The 20,338-nt window shown below is 41.1% G+C and overlaps 2 protein-coding genes across 2 annotated transcripts in view; one reads left to right on the top strand and one right to left on the bottom strand.

Moving 5' to 3' along the window:
• pamr1 (peptidase domain containing associated with muscle regeneration 1) overlaps positions 1 to 11,589 on the bottom strand; it is a 53,838-nt gene extending 42,249 nt beyond the window's left edge. Inside the window, exon 1 of the mRNA XM_041038390.1 lies at positions 11,487 to 11,589. The gene's annotated coding sequence lies outside the window, so the exon portion shown is untranslated. The remainder of the gene's footprint in view (positions 1 to 11,486) is intronic.
• Positions 11,590 to 19,803: 8,214 nt separating this feature from the next.
• Positions 19,804 to 20,338, top strand: part of trim44 (tripartite motif containing 44) — a 42,686-nt gene continuing 42,151 nt past the window's right edge. Inside the window, exon 1 of the mRNA XM_041039079.1 lies at positions 19,804 to 20,018. The gene's annotated coding sequence lies outside the window, so the exon portion shown is untranslated. The remainder of the gene's footprint in view (positions 20,019 to 20,338) is intronic.

Below are 20,338 nucleotides of genomic sequence, written 5' to 3'. Positions count from 1 at the left end.
CGAGCTGATCTTCTTATTCTTTGTGCACATTGCAAACATTCCAGAGGAGCTGAGGGAGGATCATCTCCATGGACACACAAATGCACACAGACACTTCTCAGGCAGGCAAGTGTAAGGAGTCCCAGCTGTGTACATAAACCGTTGTCAAAGTTGGCTGGGTTTCTAATTCACAACTTTTAAAAACTACAGTGAAGTGAGAATTATCAGTAGGTGAGATTAAAAGAAAGTTGTTCATATTGCTAAAACACCTTAAAGGAATAGTATGACATTGTGGGAAATACGTATTACTGGATCTTTCTCGCTGAGAGTTAGATGAGATCAATGTCCCTTTCATGTTTGTCTGATCGATACAAGGCTACAGACAAGAGTCGGTTAGCTTAGCTTTGCTCAAAGTTTGGAAACAGCTCGCTGGCCCTGTCCAAAGGAAACTAAATCTGCCCACCAGCACCTCTAAAGCTCAATAATTAACACATTCTATCTTGTTTGTTCAATACGCACAAAAAAGTATAAATACGGCACACTGTGGTTCATGAGCCAGACCATTTCTTGGCCAGGGTAACTTCCCAAAGTCTCTGCTGGTTGTCTGGCAACCTTACGGGCCACAACAAGACAAGAAATAGTTCAGCACACAAAACCCTGTAAAGCTACTTGTTGTTATTACACTCATTATTTTCATACATAAAAATTAGTAATCACGTGTTAATTACTGAGATTTAGAGGTGCTTGTAGGTGGATTTTGTTGCGCTCCGACTGAGCCAGTATAGTTGTTTCCCTCTGTTTCCAGTTTGAATGCGAAGCTAAGCTAGCAGATTACCGACAGTCATGTATTGACCAGATAGACATGAGAGAGGTATCAATCTTCTCATCTAACTCTCATCAAGAAAGCAAATAAGCATTTTCCCCAGAATGTTTAACTATCGCTAACACTAAAATAATTAACTCAAAGAAAATATCAAAATATCATCATCATTTAAAAGTTACAAAGCTTACAAAATTTTAGAGACACTGTAAAAACACTGAACAGATGCTTAATTACACCTGGTGTTTTGGGTGTTTTGCCAGACACCAGGTGACTGACTGACTTAGACTGTCCCTTTCCCAGCGGGCCTGCCATGTGCCAGTGGACGGACATAGCTGGCATTCTTTCATGGCTACACAGTGCAGGGAACTTCCTGCGCATGACTGAATGATTTCATTATGAAACATGGCACATACTAGGGGGAGAGTCACTTAGTCACAACTGAGTGGATATGGGCCATGAAGGGTAAACCGGGGGGGGCCGGGGCAACAACTGGAGGGGCTTTGGCAGGGGTAATAGCTGGACATCCAGGCTGTGGTGGGCCTGCAGAGCTGGCAGAAAGCCTGGCTTTGTCCAAACTAGGGTTGTAAGCATAAGGTCAGGGCCTCTGGGCATTCTCTCTCTAGACAAAGTAGAAGGTAATGAGTAACAGATTCAGGCGAGAATGGGGCTGCAAATACCTCAACTAATAAGGAGAGGAAAAAAATGTGTTAAGTGAAGTGACCTCCTTTGTTTTCATCTAAGCATGTGTATGTCCAAATTCGTCTAAGTCCGATCTGAAGAAGTCCTGTCTTTTTCTCTTTCTTTACCAATAAAGTTGATGTTAAAAACGGCCAGATTTTCACTTGGAGAGTATCCGAAGGTGTGAGTTTTGGATTTGTGGTTTTCATCACATGCTGCGAGTTTAACAAGTCTATGCACCTGGAAGCGTCACAAGGGACTCCCAGCTCCGTTAATCTCTGCCAAATGGATTTACTTTTAAAGTCAGCTGTGATAGCACACAAGTTCTTGATAAATGAGAGTGAATAAAAATGAAAAAAAAAAAAAACAAAGTGAGGCAATGGGTTGTGTGTTGGGGCAATGTGTCTTCAACAAGAGACAAGCGTCTCCAAATGTCTTCATCCAATAAACTTGCATCCTTGAGTGGGTATTTTTTTTTAACAGGTCTCTGTTGCAGCAAATCATACACAATGGAACAGATTCATACATCTGTCCAGCTGTTGTCCACTCTCTCAGGGCTGCCATGCTTGCAGATTACAGACGAGATTACATCCTCCTTTTCCTTGTCCATCACAAAGGTCTACTACTCTCATTGTCCTAGTTTATTTTCACATTCTCATGACAGCCAGTGAGTCAGATCTTTGAAATAGTTCCTGTTGACAACATTATATTGGGTAACACAGACATATGGTGTTTTTATATTCCTCATTATATCATTTCATGATATTATTAGATATGGAGCAATAATATAGCCTACATATGTATACAAATAAACATAGAGATCTGCATATAATCCATTAAACTGTTTTTGAAACAAGAAATGCTTAACCTCAGTTTGGATTCCCTCTATTTTGCCTTAATACGATTTGCTTCATGCCAGTCAGAGCATACATAAAAATAAATCCTGATTAATTTCACCACTTAATTCCATCCTATTTGTTATGCTTCGTCCCTCAAGCTCTGTCTCCAAAATGTCAGACCATAGCCTGCAGAAAGTCATAAGCCTCATTTGATTTCATGTAAAACACTTGCTTTTTGCAGCATTAAGAGAACAGGTCTACTGACATATTTTAGAATGTAAATATATATTTTTTAACTGTCGATGCTGGGGTGCTATGACTGCATTTCCTGTTTAATGATTGCCATCTACACCAATAGCACATTTAGATGGAAAACCGTACCCTACCTGTGAGTCAGAAGTGCCAAATGAAAAGTTATTAAAGGGCTAAATTCAGCATGTGCTTTATTCCGCCATCGTAGCACGTCTGGAAATTCTATTTTGTTTATTTAATCTAGGATTACCCAGGCATGACATTAGGTGCCTTGTAAGGACCTTGTTGTGTTCAACTGTTTTGCCTTGCTTTTCCCTTCCTTACTTTAACTGATATGTTGCACAGCATTTGATTGACATGCTTGATGGATTTTGATTTTCCTCTGGGTGATGCCTGTTGATTCCTCAGTACAGCCAGGGGACCTGTTTCAAGTACATGCCGTTTCACTCATTTGCATTTGGGTTCATCTCTATGTAAATGTGAATTAGTATGCTTGTGTAAATTACTGGGGGGTTTTTTTCTCAGTCTTTTGCTGGAAAGAATGACTGATCGCAGTGATGGGGAGATAATCTATCATTTTGCTGTTGAATGCGTTCTTTCTCATGGCCACCTGCACCTTGCTGAGACTGTGGCCGTAATCAAGATATTTCTATGCAAATGTCGTGAGGGGAGATTACGAACCAGCCCCTAATGCCAGACAAAGAGTCGATTGGTTCAAATTAGCTGGCTGGACATATGGTTATGTCTGCCTAACAAGGATGAGAGGATGACTTTTTTTTTTTTCTGAAAAGGTGCATGCAAATGCTGCACCACATTTCAGACTATAATTTCTACACCTGACACATTTTATCATTTAGATTCTAAATTAGCATTTATTAAACCTTACTCACACTCAACTGCATGAACATTTTCATGAGTTTTTGTTTTTCTCAGTGTGCTCTGACTGTGTCATAAGAGCTTTGTCCTCGCCATGCCTAAAGTGCAGAGAGAATCGATACACAGAAGGGCAAGAGGACGTGTGATACTTGATGACAAAATACCTACAACCTGCTGAAACAGCACATTCCTTCCTGTTGGCTGACCACTTGCTTTCTGAATGTTAGTGTTGGCTGGAGGCTGTCCCCCTGTCGGAGACTAGCACGAGGTTACTCGCAGTAGTCGTTTTGAATTATAGCACCCAATGGCTGCGGCAGTGCTCAGTAATTTGGTCATTTCTATGTAAATTGCGCTTTGTGCCACCATAGTAGGCTGTTGTACCACACAAATGCTCCAGCTTGCCTCGTTCCATAATGGCACACTGTTACAATGAAATGATTAAAGCTAACTGTGAGAAAATGCCACGACAGTCAATCAGTTAAGAAGATAAGTCGACAGGAGCAGAGATAGAAGAGGAGGGCGCTCAGGCGTGCAGCGATGAAGACAGGTATAAGAGGTAGGCAGTCGTTTTGGGTTGAGTCCAGGCGCTGGCCTCTCTTTTTAGAGGGGAAAAGAGGGAAGAGCTCACTAGAGACAAACATTAGAGGGGTTTATGGCTGACTCTGCATTATCACTGTCATTTGAACAAGATTGGACATGCCTTAGTGAAGGTGAGATGGTACTCCCTAGTATAGGATATAGAAAAATGGGGCAATGTATAAAAACTGTGACACAATTATATATATATATATAACCTAATGAAGCTTATGTGATTTCGTGGCTGTTCGGCTTCAGGGTTTTATAAATGTAGACTTGGGTACAAATCTTGGCAGCATGCAAGGCCGGTAATCTCATCTCTCACAGACATTATTATCCTTTCTGTGTGTTTGGAGTTGATGTTCTCAAAAAATGCAGTCTTATCTTGATTTTCACCAGGCTTTGCCACGACTTATTCTCAGCTTCCTGTCAAAGACGATGAGCGTGGTTACCAAGGTGTGAGAAAATTCACTCAAGGTTGTGTGAGAGGATTTTAGAGTTTAAAATGTTTGAAACAGAGGCTCAGAGTTGAAATACTGTCTGTGACTAAAGAAACTTTAGTTAACCTATTGAGTTTTTAGACAGTAGTAGCACCATGAAGAAATATTTTTATGAATGGACCCAAGATAATGGCATGCACAATGGCAACACAGTGCACAAGCCAGGCTTCGCCCTAATGGGGAAAAAAAAAGTGTAGCAATGCACAACAACAAAGGTAACAAAGAAGACTGCCAGTTAGCAAAGATGGATGCCAATACGGTGTACGGTATGTACCTAGTGAGCAACTTTCATGAGAAATGAATGAGGTGCCATCATGGCTGTTATCTTTCATCCACCACAGGTCAACAAAAGGGTGTGGATGAGATGAAAGAGGACATGGGAATCGTGAAATGACTAAACTGGGAAGAAAAAGTGGACAAAAACAATAAAAAAGTGTAATAAAAAATGCAGACATGCTGTGTCTTCGCTGCCTTTTATAGGAGATTCTTAATTATGTGTTATTATATACATTTTAAAGACATTCCTTTCCTTTCACACCTGTAACCTGACTCATCTCAAATAACAAGTCTGAGACATCCAGGCCTCCCACGCCAGCAGCCACAGCAATTATACTGTACTCTGACACGACTGCAGGGTGAGGCTTAGTGTCTAGCGCTTCATGATACCCAAAGAGAAAAATACAGGGTGTATTGGTTCACTTCCTTCCATGTTGAGAGGCTATTCAAGCAGCAAGCCTTTGTGTTTTAACCTTATACTTTGTATAACACACATCCTTTGGCAACAGAACTGAAATGCTGAATGCGGGAGGTTTCAAAATCCTCTCAATAAAAAAAAAAAAAAGAGCACTTGACAGACAAGGCGGGGTTACAGGAAATTCAGAGAGCCATATCGTTTTGTGAATCAGCAAGGTTGAATTCAACAAAACAAAAAGGCTTTGATTTAGTGATGTGGCTCCTGTCCTTGCCTGAGTTTTATAAGGTCTCCTCTCCTCTGTTTTTTCTCTCTCTCACCCTTTTCCCTTAATTCCAATCCACTCTTTCTTCACATCTATTTGGCCTGTGCAAATATTGCCATTGTGAGATCCTGCGAGCATTGATTGATTGCGGGAGGGGGCAAATCATCCGGGCTAGTTACAAAGACATTCCACAAAATCAATGCCACTGAAAGAGAAACTAAATCTTTTTAGGGTTTCACACTCCCTCGTAATATAGCACTGTCTACCATAAGGAGGATTTCTAGTATTTTCTCTCATTTTGTCTCGTTTAATCCCCCCCTCCTTCGATTTTTGAACCACCTCATTTATTCCATATCATTTATCCTTTAAAAGAGAAAAGACAGGATTTATTGGACACTTGAGATTTGAAATACAACACTGAGATCAGCTACTGTATATGAGTCAATTTTAATGGAAAATTTATTGCCTCCCATCAGGTAATGGAAAGGCATAGAGATTGGCTGTGAGATTCTCTAAGACAGAAAACACATCTCCAGCAAGGGCAAAGAGAGTGCAACAAAGTGATTTATTCATTTGTGTGTTGAATTTTATGTTCCTCCTACTTTGCCTGTCGTGGGAGAAATAACAGGGAGCAATACAGTTATGTCTTCATGGTTTCATCCTAGACTCATAAAACAAACACACACGCACACACATACTAAGCTAATGAGTAGCTGATTAATGATAACTCAAGAAAATATATACTTGAAAGATTACTCAACAACGAAAACAATGGTTTCAATGCGCTCATACATGTATGCGCACAACATGTAGCAGGAGACTGAAAGGACTCACACCCAGTACACAGATTCAAACAAACCTCTGCTCTCACTGACAGACAAATGGGGGGGCAGTGTAGTGGCCATGCTAGGACAGGGACAGGCAGATGGGTGACTTTGAGAGTGCAGGCTTAAAGAATGCAAGCTTGCTGTGCAGGAACAACAGAGTCAGGCCAGGCCACGACCCCAGCCATGTTCTGTTTTTATAACCCTCAGCCTTTTCAAAAACAGCCCTCTCTCTGCCATCCCCGAATTCTCTGCAATTTCTTTCTATCTGAAGTTGCCGCTGGGCACACAAGCCGGTATTAGACGCTCATGTTCCCGTCTCGTAAAAACAATAGGTGTGTGGGGGTGTGTGTGTGTGTGTGGGTACGTGAACGCCGTCAACAGGCTTGTAATCCATGCTTCTTTCATGATTCCAAGGCATATTACTCACACCTAAGATAGTTGACCACCAGAACTAATCCATCAGCCTTGTTGGCTGTCAACATGTTGCCCTTCATAGGTATAAGGATGCCTGAATATGGCCTCCTTCTCTCTCCATGCCTGCCTCCACCCCCCATCCCCCTTTCAACCCCTCCCAGGTGTTCCCATAACTCACCGGGCCTCAAATCCCATGCGGGCATTCCTGAACTTCAGAGGCACATCGGCAGATGAGAGCCTGGATTTATGGCTTGCTGATGGACAGTGGAGAGGGGGGCGGAGGGTGGGAAGGTGATAGGTTCCACTTCAAAGTGGAGGAAACGTTTGTTGTTGTTCTCTGCAGCGCTCAATGGCGCACACATATGCATAGCTCTCTCTTCCCCTCTGCGCCTCTGACAGCTGGAGTGCTCAGTCACTGGTTTACACGCAGTCACATAAACAGTTATCTTAGTTTTCATTTACTTTTTTTGTAACCCACATGACTAGATACAGGTAGTGTCTTCAAAGTTTGCCCCTCTTACTCTCCAACATTGACAGACACACAGAACTATTACAGACATGATTTAGCCTTTCATTTTTCATAATCTCAAAGGTGACCCTTCAAAGATTGCCTTCAAGCTTTTTTTTACTGCACCTGCATAAAATATTCTTCTAGCTCTTAAATGCCACCTCCTTCTGAGCTGTAGGAATTATTTGTGTGACTTTGCATATAACATCATAGGTCACAGACAATTGCGCGAGTGTGTAGACATGTGCATCTATGTATATTTGTATATGTGTGAGAGTGTTTGCATTTAGGTGTGTGAGTGCACCCTCCATTCCCAACCAGCTAGTGTTACACTGCAGGGGCCCACGGTGTGTGAGGCTGATGGATGTGTGGAGAGGTGTTGTTTCTCTGAGCCGGATGTGTAATGAACCCTGCTTTGCTTCTGTAACATTTGGGCTGATTGATTACAAACAAAGGGCATCTAACATGCAGGGGCGCTGCCTCTTAACAATGCAACATAGCTTTACAGATGAGATTACACATGAAGTATGAGAAAAGACATCCTGCTTTTGTCCACAGCGGGCTGTTTATTAAAATTATTATTAAAAGCTGTGTTCAAGCTTTCTTTATCAAGCCCATAGGAGAGTAACTACCCAAGATGAGAAAAAAAGATGCAAGATGATTCGTGTACAACTGTCACATCTTCACACTGTAGTACCAGAAATTCACTACTTACTTTTATTGAACAGGGGATATACAGAATTGTTGCTGCAGCTTTAAATGTCCAAACCGCCTCTCTTTTATTTCCTTTTCTCATCCCCTCCGCCCTTCCTTTACTGTTTCAACACTGACTAAGATTTTCCTCTTTTAGTTTCCCAACTCTACTCATTGTGAAGGTGGAAAGCTGATGTAACTTGTGGCTGTTATACCCAGTAACCAGGGCAATTGCAATCCAAAAGGCTCAGGTCCTCCCGCTGCTTAATCAGACCACTGTTTGTTCACTCTCCCCTTTCTCATGGTCTGGCCTGCCAACTAAAAACCAGCCAGGCATCACTGAAAAGCACAATCTGCATCTTTATCTTCTCTTGCATACAGGTTTCAGAGAACCTATGTATATATTTATTTCTATTTTTTGTTGTTTATTTATTTAGTTAATTTGTTGAATTTATTTAACCATTGAATTCAAAAACAAGGAATCATGGAATCTTTTTCTTGTACTAAATTTAACATATATTTTTGTCTCATCCAGCAGTTGAACGCACTTGTGCAGTTCTTTCTACAGTGGAAATCAAAAATTTGTTCAGAAAGTTTGTTCTAACACTGTTACAGAAGTTCCTGCGAATGTGTTGCACTTGTAGTTTGATACGCTTTCTCCTTCTCTCCAGTCCTTCTGGACAGAACTGGTCTTCCATCATTTGAAGCCACTGTCTAGTTCTTTTCTTCTAATGTTTTGGGTCATTATCTTGCTGTAGGATGAACCCCTGACCAACCAGCCTGTCCTCCTTTGTTACTTGCCTTTTTTCTCACCATTCTGACAGCAATATACAGCAATATACTACTTCCTGCAGTTCAGTATTGTCCTAATAATGTATCAGAGGGTGTAGAAACAGTTTGTTCCAACTCTTTGTACAGACAGAGGGTTTGTAAGTTATCAGTAAAGATTGGGGCACCTGTAGGAACTGTTTGCATTAACTTTCAAGGCTGCATTTACTTCCATTGCTATAGGAAAGCTGTAAGTTAAACCATTGTTTTAATCCCTTAAAAAGGTCTGTTTTATTTACATGATTTTGGTAACTAAACTTTTTTTTTTTTTTTATTACTACCTTGAGCAGTTTATCACTGACAATTGTATCCATTTAAAATTAAATTTAGAACACAATGAAGTGCTGCAGTGAATGTATATATCCTGTTCCCATTTTCTCTCTGTGTATATGCCCTCACACTGTTTTCCATCGTTGCTCCTTGCAGGAAGCCTCTCTAACCTGCCTCATTTCAGTCATTGCACAAGAGCTTCTGCAAAAGCTTGATGCTAGATGTGTGTGCGTGCACGTAGTGAGTGTTGTGCTGGCCCTGAAGTGACACACTGAGGGTATAAATAGAGCAGGCCCACAGATCACTGTGCCAGACAGAATGTGGCATCTGCTGTGCTGGGAGTGCAAAGTGTTTGAGAGCCTCTAAACTCCTCTCCATTCCTCTTTCCTCACCCTTCTCTGCCATCTTTCTTCCTCCTCTGTACTCCTGTCTTTTTATTCCCTCTCTCTCTCTCCCTTTACCTTTGTCATCTTTCTCTTTCCCCCTCCTACTATTCCCTTTTTCTTTCTCTGTCACTTTCCTTAAGTCTCTCCCTTGCTTTGTCTCATTTTCCTTTTGCCCTGCCCCCTTCTCACATACTGCCACACATCTGCTGCCATGTGTTGAGTGTTGTGGAGCAGTCCCACTTTCAATTTAGGCTATAAGATCCTATTTCTAAACACACAAGAGGAACAGGGAGAGGAGGGGAAGAGAGAGATAGAAATGAAGGAAGTAGGAAAAAGGCAGATGGTTGGCCCTGCAGTGGTTAACATCAAAGCCCTGATTTCATATTTACCATGGTTTACAAATGCTTTGGCTGCAGTGCTACACATGTTCCACGTAAAAACAATTTAATCCCATGGGATTACGTGGTGTGCTTGCAAGGCAATCTCGAGCAGGACAGGCAATTCTGTAAGCACAGTAGATAAAAGCAAAGTCATTGTGATTCTCTGCAGGTTACTTCCCACCCAGAGCCGATTATCAATCCTACTGATTTAGCGATTCATTTTCCTACTCTCAGTAAAGCCATTACAAAGTGACAGTAACCCCTCTGCCCCCTCTGTATCACATGTTGCAACATGCTGCAGCATATTACGCAGAAATACATATCCAAACAACACACCCCATTCATACATTTGTACCTACAGTCCCCCACATATACACACTTCACACAAAAGTTCAATTAAGAATGAGTTCCTTCCAGCGTTCATTGTACTCACTGTATTCATTCATCTCGCAGTTTTTTATTTATTTCCCCAGAAGCACACCACTTAATCTCATAATCTGCTTTTACTGTGACAAGTGTTGTACTCGCTCAAAAACAGGGGACAAACAGAATGTACAAGCACAAGTGTGCAGGCGCGCACACACACACACACACACACACACACAGTCCCAGTGTCAGCCAAATTAATAAGGAGCTTAATTGTCATTAGATTTCCATTTTTAAAACGATTCATCCATTCTCTCTGCTTCCCGTCCTTTTTATTTTCATCCTATATCCTTCCCCTCAGCTGTCTCCACGCTCTGTGACAGGTAGTCTTCCACATTTGTTTGCTGACTCGACGCTATGCCCACCCTCTGGCAGTCCAATAATTGTTTTAGGAGTCGATGTTGGACACTGGCAGTGGAAGACTCGAGGCAATACAGGGAGTAAAAAGGAGGGGCTGCAATCAGGAAGATGGGGGACTGTCCAACCGTCAGTCAGAGAACAGCGGCAGGTCAACTTTTCATCCTTTTGTTTGCTCGCAGGCAGTGTTCTCTCCCGTGAAGACGAAATTCAATCTTCATCCTTTCATTCAGTTTTGCTCTCCCCTCCACATTACCCCCCCTTCTCCTTTTGAGAAAAATATTCTCTGCCTCTATCCTCCCCCTAACCTGCTCTTTCCTTTATCTCACTCTTCTTTCCTGTCTCTCTTTCTTCTTCTTTCTCGCCACTCCGTCAGTCACACCAGCAATGCAGGCACACAAAAGACTCTTCTCCATTTTGTAGGCCTCGGGCGTTGCTGTTTGAGTGAACATTGTGTGATTCCTTTTTGCCTTTAAATCTGCAATTACCTCAGCGATTGAGCCAAATGCAGTCTCATTCCCTCATCTTGCCCCTTCCCCCAATTTTCTACTCTGACAAGGAAAGAAATGAGGTTCATGTTTCCACCTTTTGACAGCTGCGGTGTTACCTCAAGATTAATGCTACACTCTCATCAGAGGACACAAATAAAACGACGTAGAAGGTCAGCATCAACATGAAAAGATAATAAGAGGTTTGTGATGTGAAAGGCTTTGCTTTAAAGACCAGTTGTCAGGTTTCTTTGAGGAATGTGCTTTCCTATTTCTTTTCCCAAAAGGAAGCGTGTGGAAACCCTTAAATCATCATCGGAACACTCCAAACTGTGAAAGCGTGATTGGCTTGGCAGCCAATCTTGTAACTATTCAAAGGTGTCTCTTTCTTTTTCACATATGCTCTGCCTTTCTCACTGAACACACTCACCTTGGAGCGGTCGCTCTTTCAGCGTTTTGTAAGCCGAGTCCCCGACAATCAAGTACGAGCCACAGAGGACGCCATCCGGGGGTTTGAAAGGTTGGAAGGCTTTTGGCACGGAGAACTTTCCAGGGCCACGTCGGTGCCAGGATGCCATACGTCAGGGGGCACAGAGGAGCATTGTGACCCGGCGCCCACGTTTAGGGGCCTGCTGGGAGGGATGACAGAGGAAAACACTGAATGTCATTGTTATATAGTGCCAATGATCTGCTCTGTTTCCTCAGCGATGATGTCATGGAAGTTAGTGGTCCAGCTGTGGCCAAGCACGCATGACTGTTGAAAAAGGCTGTTAATCTCAGCATTGTGTGTTGTGCAAGCTATATTTGATGTTTATTTGACTTTGCAGCCATGTTTTTTATATATATATATATATATATATATATATATATTTCAAAGTTTTGGATGTCAGTGATCTAAATATTTAAGTAGTGTGTTCTCTACTCTGCAGAGTGTGACTCAGTGGCAAGTACACACTTGTTTGCCATTGATGAAGCACAGATGTAGCAGAAAAAACGGGCCATGTCATGAGTAAAGCCAAGACATCAACAACCATAGACAAACCTCCCATTGTGAATGACTCACTTTTTTCTTCGTCTGAGAGAAAGACAGAGAGTATCAATGTGTATCCAACAGATCTTAAGCAGATTAGGGCAGGCCTATTTTATGAGACAGAGAATCTTCTGTTAACCTGAGACAAAAAAGTCTAGACATATTAGATAACTTATTTAAGAACATTCCCATGTGACAAGAGTTAATTCTGTTGTAACATTTAGTTACTAACTAAACAAAGATTAAACATGACAGCACAAAGGGTTTTATTTTTATGCAGGGGCATTGCACTGTGTGCAGCTTTGTACTAATAAAGCAACATTTCCTGAGGTGTTTCTTTCTCCTCGCCTCAGTGATATGGCATTTGGTTTTGTATCCATGCAGTAAAAGCAGAGTCACAGGCAATCCAGAAGTGCACCACATCATAACTCATTTTGTAAGGTCTGCCTGCTTACACTATGAGCACCTGTGCTCTGTACTATTTTTGTGACTTTTGTTGGAGGCCGAATCATGCGTCATTATGCACAGAAAACCCAGCTAACCATGTTAACTATCTGCGTTTCAGTCCAGAAACAGTCAATTTGACTTAAAAAGAGACATCACCTGACTCTATTCTCACAGTCCATTACCAAAATCTCTCTTTTGGGCAGAAATCCAACAGTAAGTTCAAGGATGGTCACTTCCTGAGATAAAAGCTATACAGAGATCATCTTTCCAAGATTGTGGATTGAGTTTAATTTCCTACTGTCATCCAACAGACCTCTCTCATTGAGGTCCAGTCCCAATGTCTGTTCTCACATTTCCACAGTTCATTGTGTTGCAGAGTCGATGACAGAATAAATAAACAATCCCTACAAACTACTACTACTAATGAATAGAAACAATATGAATTTACATACAGCATCTAACCAGCAAGCCCCGTAGGTGTTTGTTCTATGATGACATGATGATTTCTAAATTAAACATAAATCCAATATCTTTTCAAGTGAGCACACAGTCTAATTAATAAAATAAACGTGAAACATTCTGTCTGAACCAGGTAACATGAAATAAACATAAAAATGTCACATAAACCTAGTTGTAGTTGTAGTTTAGCTATTCTAAGAGTTGCAGTTTGGTATTTATCACACACAGTTGACACAAGCTAAGGTCTAAAGGTTCAGTGCTTTGATAGGGTGGACACTGAGATTAAGGCAGACACAATATGCTGTGTCAAACTTGAAATGAATATACAAAAACTAGAATATATGATATCACTAAGGTTATAAGGCATACGGTATTATGTTGGTACTGTCGGCTAGAACCGGTTTTGCCTATTACTTTACATGGCTTAATACAAATTGAAATAAGCATGCCTTTTTGCTTATATTGTCCTTTATAGTATGATCTGAGTGATGAGTTAAGGTTTAAGAAAACCATATTTGTCTTTGGAATATTGTGAAATAATGAAAAGGCCGCTTCTGTTTCTCATTGTAAAACTATACTATTGATGTTTGGTATAAAGCAGGAAATGTCACTTTCTCTTGTCTGGAAACATGTGTTATGTGGTAATGATTTATTTATTCATACCATTTAAATTGTACAAAACATAAATAAATAACTCAGCCTCTCTCATAAAAGGAGAGAATAATGAGGTGCAGATGTGCTTTGTTGTTCCCGGGCTCTTTTTACTTCCCAACTGTTGCTCAAGCTAAGCTATATGTTCAAAACAAATAAATAAATTAAAAAAAAAAAAAAAAACAACTAATCCATCCATACTGCCTGAAATTCTCTCCCATGTGTAACCAATGAATGAAAGGACTACTGATATATGATACATTTCAAAATGCTGCAGGAATACAAGCCTAAGCTTAATTGCTTCCACACACTGAACTGTGCAGTGAGAAATCAAAGTTGTCATATTAGCTGAGCTGTTGAGATGTTTGATTCTGTGCGTTATTACCATCATCCCCTGACGCCCTATTTCTGCAGCTCTGAGCAGAAGTGGACCGCAAGCCCTGCAGGAAACTGCTGGTTGCACATCGCTGCCCTACGACTAGTGGTGTAAGACAGTAACAGTGTTCACATAGTGTGTGTAAGAGGCTGATAAGAGCAGTGTTTGGATCACACAGGGCTAGGAGTGTGTGTGCCAAGGCAGCGATGGTGCTTTACTGATTCATCTGGTCCCACTTCATGTCTGTCTGTCCATCTGATATGATGCTTCAGTGTCTAAGAAGAGCTGCATAGCTAGGAGTTTCACTTCACTGAGACATGAGACGTACTTGAGTGCATTGTTCTTCAAGAGACATACTGTATCAAAAAGGTAATGGGAAAAAAAGAATGTGAGACGTAGCCTGCTAACATGTCTGCAAAACTCTTTTCTCTGAGATTCTATTACTTAAATAATTCTATTACTTAAATCCTTATTTTCATTGTTAATACAAACAAATCCAAAGCGTATTTCAGTTCAGTTCATTAGTTTGGTTCAGATAACCCACAGGTTTACTCTAAACAGTCATTCTAGCAATCCAGTCCGAGGTAGAACCTGAGCTTATAAAAAGAGACGTGAGGCAGTACTCTCGTGGGATTATTGATTAAATGACGTATTGATGAAAAGCTGCAGCCTCAAAGCTGGATATTGATTCTGTGTTTCTAGGGAATGGACGACGGGGCCATGAAGAGATTTTGTAACTCATAATAGCCTTAGAGAGGTTAAGAGAAGATTGTGACTAATGTAAAACCATTATCTGTGAAGGGCTATATTTCTCCCTGTGTCAGAATTTTGGTAATGAATGCTCAAAGACACATACTAGCCCAGTTTCAGCCTTATGAGGGGACTCTGACTACATTAACACGCTAACCCCAGACCCACAATGCCATCTGTAGCCGCTTGAAGAGGGAATAACCTACAAAATTCCTTTAAATCAGAAAAAAAAACTGTTCTTCACCCCAAAGGTGTACATTTCAACAAATTTGTGTGAAACACAAGAGTGTGAAACCACACACAGTTACATTTTTCAAACCTAAACTCAGATTCACACCATGAGTACTGTGGGAAGTGGCATTCTTCTCAGCCACCACCTTCTCTCGCTAACTTGAGTATTTCTGTTTTCATGAGGGAGCACTCAGAATATGCTTTTCTCCTACTCGATGAAAGAGAGAGACAAGAAGGTGGAAGAGAGAGAAGAAGAAGAAGAAGAAGGCAGCGAGACAGAGAAAGAGAGATTAGTCTACATATGCCTTTAGCAGTAGTCAGTATAGAATTGGTGCTTTGCGTGACACATATGACAATGCATTCTGGATGTATGTATGAAAAAATGTGAAAACATAGTGCTGTTATGCTGTTTACTAAAGTAATTTGACTACATACCATATTTGGCAGGAGATAAGTTAAACCACGACACATTTATAGAAAATTCAACAGAACGTCCATCACATTATAACAGAGGGTAGATTAATATTGTGGCAACAACTCTCAGCATTGTGCAAAACACAACAGAATCAAAAACCAAAGTCTCTAAAATAATCATATAGCTGAGCTGTGACCTCTTCAAAACAGTTTAACCAGAACATTATAACATTCTTGAAGGGGATATTATTTGCAAGACTGTTGCGGTAGATTGAATTAGTTTTAAACTGGCATACTGGTTACTAGGTGTATCTTGACTGGCATTAGAAAAAGTTGCAATTAGTTCATGTAATAAAAACAATAATAATGATAATAATAACGTAACATGTTTTTTTCTTTTTCAGATTGAAGTACGTTTGCGTATTGAATGTGCATTGAGGACATATTTGCATTCTTGGAGTAAGAATAAAAAATCGCGATTTTACAATGATTTGGATGACAACAGTTTTGAAATGCAACTCTTTATCCATGTCCTTCACATGTCCTTCTATATTTTTTTTTCTATTTCCCTCACCTGCATCTCACTCTTTACTGCCTCTGATCAATCATGACAGCTGTCCTTCCACTAACTTGCCCTGAAAAAAAAAAACACACACACACACACACACACACACACACACAGAAGAAACTATTACTGAGCATGTGCAACACCAAGGGCCTATCTCACAAACCAGCATTACTAATTTAGCTGAATAACTGCAAACTCCAACGCCTCTCTCTCACTTTTTACTTGAGCCCATGTTGCAGATCAGGTTTGAAGGGGTTTAAGGTCTCATTCAGCAAAGTTTAGCTATCCTGCTTCATGAGACGGGCTTCAGAAATCCATAAACAACCTCGCAAAACAGCATATTGATTCTGTTTTATGTTGCACAGCCATGATAAGTTGACAAGTGAAAGAGTGGTGGAAAAGTCAAAAGCATCCAGAGAATGATCCAGAGGGCAAATAAGGAGCTGGGAGACAGAATAAAATATCAACAGATAAAGTGGGAGAGAGTTGGGGGTGGGGTGGGGGGGCAGAGATGCTAACTCACTCCAAGAAGTGATCTTCTGACAGACTGGTGCTGTTGCACTGAAGGACATTTCATCTTGAGACCAACAACTGACCTCATGCCAATAAAACAATGTTAAAACCAAGGCATTAGGTAAGTGTTTTCTGTCTACTGTGCTCATCTGCCAAAGCCCCCCCCCCCCCCCCCCTTCACTCTTGGCTGGCATTTCTGAGAGCTTGATGTTCTTTGTGTTGCCAGCTTCCATGCACAGGCTTTTCTGAGCTGTAGAAACACAATTTGGGTAAACAAATTTAGCTCCTATTGCTTGTCACATTTTGTTTCTCTACAATCCCTGGGTAGAGAAAGAATAAATCTAAGTTGCTATCAGTAGCCACATATTGTATTGATATTGAGTGCTTATTCTAATGAACTGCAAGTCAATGAGCCTTTTAACTGTTTTCAGTTTTATGCAGAGTGCAAGATTATGCTGTCTCTTGCTGTTCAGCAGAGCTGAATGCAGTGAAAGCTTTTAAAACAAAGTCAGGTGACCATTTAACTTCACACCGGCCGTGAAATGCGGTTCGATAGTATAAGATAATATATGGCCGGATTCGATCTTGCTTTGATGTGTGTGGCCAAACAGTTTGTGCTCTCAATCCTAACTACAACTCTAATCAGAATCGTACATCTGTTACGATTAACTGCCCTCTGGAAACACACTTTCGGCTCGAATCGTTACATCAGTATGGCATAAGCAAGTCTCAAGCCAAGGCAAATTTCCTTTTGCCAGTGAAATATATTTTCATTGAGTGGTGTTCTCTGTTTATAGTTCTGCAATAAATTGTGTTTGGTGGCAATATTTCTATAAGAGTAATCCACTTCAAAACAGCTCAAAAACTTTGGCAAAGACAGCATGGTGATCCATAGCAAGTGGATGCTGGAGGCTTATTTGGAACATGGTTCATGGTTATTTATGGCGTGCCATTCAAATCAGAGTAACAGTCAACAATTATTTGCCAAATACTGCTTGTGTGAAGCCCAGCTCAATAGCCTCTTTAGATCTCTCTACAGAGAACAGCTTGTTTTTCCTCATCTCTCTGTCTCTCTCTCCAGACCTCTAATCCTGCTCCATTGTCTCTCAGTGCTAGTTTATGGAGAGTAAGGATGTGAACAGAAGGGGAAAGTAGACATTATAATTAGAAACTCCCCATTAACACTAGTATTAAAATTCACAATATGCTTATTCTTCCAGCTGAGCCGTTTCCTGTATTCACCAAATTAAATAGATCTTAGTTTGGTCTTGCAGTAATATCTTATAAATTTATGTATGATCAATAACACTGTTTAACACCGTTTAAATGCTCACTGGGTAAATAGGACAGCATTTTGTGAGAAGTTTCAAATCACCATCAACCACACCATCCTTCTCTCCCACCTTGAATGCTCCCTCAGCATCATTGGTACTGCCCTCTCCTGGTTAAGGTCATATCTCACAAACGGACAGCCGTTCATTAACATCAGCAACTGCACCTCCTCCATTGTTCCTCTTTCCCAAGGTGTCCCCCAGGATTCAGTGCTTGGTCCTCTTCTATTCATCCTCTACATGTTCCTCTTTGGTAACATCATACGTCATCATGCTTTCCACCTCAACTGCTAAGACAACGACGTCTAATTCCACCAAATCCATCACCACGGCAACTCACTCTACTCTCCTCCACACACACACACACACATCTGCAACTTCTGAGTCAACTTTGACAGCAACCTCTCCTTCAAACACCACGTCAATCAAATCACCAGAACTGCCTTTTCCCACTGCCTTCAGCTCGTCTCCATTCATCACTCTCCTTCTCTGCAGCCAGAATTTACAACTGCAACAGCAGTCTTTATGGTACATCACAAACAAACTCCTGCTGCATGCCTGCTCACTCGCTCCCGTGACCACATCACCCCTCCACCTGTCCTCCAGAAGCTTAACAGGCTTCCTGTCCCACAACAGATCCATCTCAAAGTCCTTCTCTTCACTCACAAAGCCCATCGTAACAAGGCCCCCTCCGACCTCACTGACTTGTCCTATCACCACAGTTCTTCCTTCATCCTCCAACCCTCTGATATTAACTACTGTCTACACTACTCAGGACCAAGCACCAGACATGGAGCGACAGAGGATTACCCACAGCTGCCCCCTCCCTCTGAAACTCTCTCCCTAAACACGCCCGACACTGTCCATGCCCATCTGTCCATGTTCAAATCACCACTGAAAACTCACCTTTTCAGAGCTGCTTTTAATGCGTGATGAATGGCATGTGTTTTATAGTATTGTATCTTTCAGTACCCTTAAAAGAGTTCTATAAATAAAAATTATTATTATACATTATCTTTCATATAAAGCCATATTGTGTTTTTTTGCCTGTTTATCTAAAATTATTTTTTGTTTACTTTTGTTTATTTGCAATATTATTTTCCTGTTGTGCACTTTTATGTTCTGTTATTATCACTGTATTTTGAATTGATTCAATAAAGTTTGGGGGGGGGGCATAACCGGAATGTTTATTGTTTCCAGGTACGTCTTTGCTTATATCAAGGAAAGGAAGATCAAAATAAACATAAAAATAAATAAACAAAAGAAACAAAAAGAAAGAACGATTTATATTGTAAACTGAATGAAGTATAGTTATTAAGGATTTTTGTTTTTTGAAACTGTACAGGCTACAGTGTTGTCACACTACCATGACTTGTGTTTTAGATGGATGTGGCTCAGCTGTGGATTAGCTAAGGGTCCAGTGAAGTTAATCATCAATTCCACTGCTTGGAAAATTATGTCAGGCTTGGACTTAATCTAACCTCATATAGTTTTTGGCGGGCTTTGTATCTCTCTCTCTCTCTCTCTCTCTATGGCAGATAAAATTAAAGCAATTGAACAGCTGTAACTGGAGGGGAAATGCTCTTGAACAGGTTTCGTTAGGCGCTGTTTGCTTTGATTTGTAGCCTCTGCAGGAAGTCGTTTCACTAACGTTAGCTTAAAAACCGTGACCTCTCGTTACACTGAGTGAATCTATTACATAATTTGCACAGGCGGGGATCGTTTAACAAATACAGCGTTACAATTAAATTCAAATTACAAATACGTAACGCTAGCTCCTGACATATTTATTCACGTTAAGTTTACAACTGTGTGGGTGCTTATTCTTTACCTTTGCTCCTGTTCGGAGTTTCACTCTTTGTTGTGCTTGTTAAACGAGTTTTCTCTCTCCAACCTCTGTGTGTCTCTGCCGATCTTGCACACACGGGAGACTACAAGCAGGAAGTAGAAAAAAAAAGCAGACAGCAGCTGATGAAAATAAGGAAGTAAATGCTTTCGGATCGGAGCTGGAGCCCCTCTTCTGCGGCTAAGTGAAAGTTTAACAATCGACAGACCAATAAACGAATTCAGAGCACATCGGCTTTGCTAAGGAAGCTGGCCGTCAAGCTAATACATCCTCTGAATCTACATGAATCTTAAAACAAGACCTAGACAGGCAAGAAAAACAGAGGGGGAGAGGAAGACACAGACGAGTAAGTACACACTGCAGTGAGCTGCAAACTGTTAGGATATGGGGAGAAAATGCCAGGGTGTTTGTGTGAGGAGGCACTGTGTGAAGGTGTGAGTCAGAGACAGAGGAATAGCAGAGAGGGGAGGTGAAAGAGGGGAAGAGGGGGAGGTTTCTCTGCATCACAGCACTTTTTCTAGCGGTTGTTTGTGTCAGCATTGGGAAAAGTACACAAACAGAGCTCAGGAGAGGAATGCTCCGAGGAGAAAGAGAAAGAGAGGCGGAGGAGAAAAAAAAGTGTGAGTGTGTGTACAAGGCATGCACCACGGTCTCTTTCAGCTTCAC

This window comes from Toxotes jaculatrix, chromosome 5 (assembly GCF_017976425.1).
Source record: "Toxotes jaculatrix isolate fToxJac2 chromosome 5, fToxJac2.pri, whole genome shotgun sequence".
Classification (NCBI taxonomy): domain Eukaryota; kingdom Metazoa; phylum Chordata; class Actinopteri; family Toxotidae; genus Toxotes; species Toxotes jaculatrix.
This window is presented reverse-complemented; position numbering and strand designations above follow the sequence as displayed.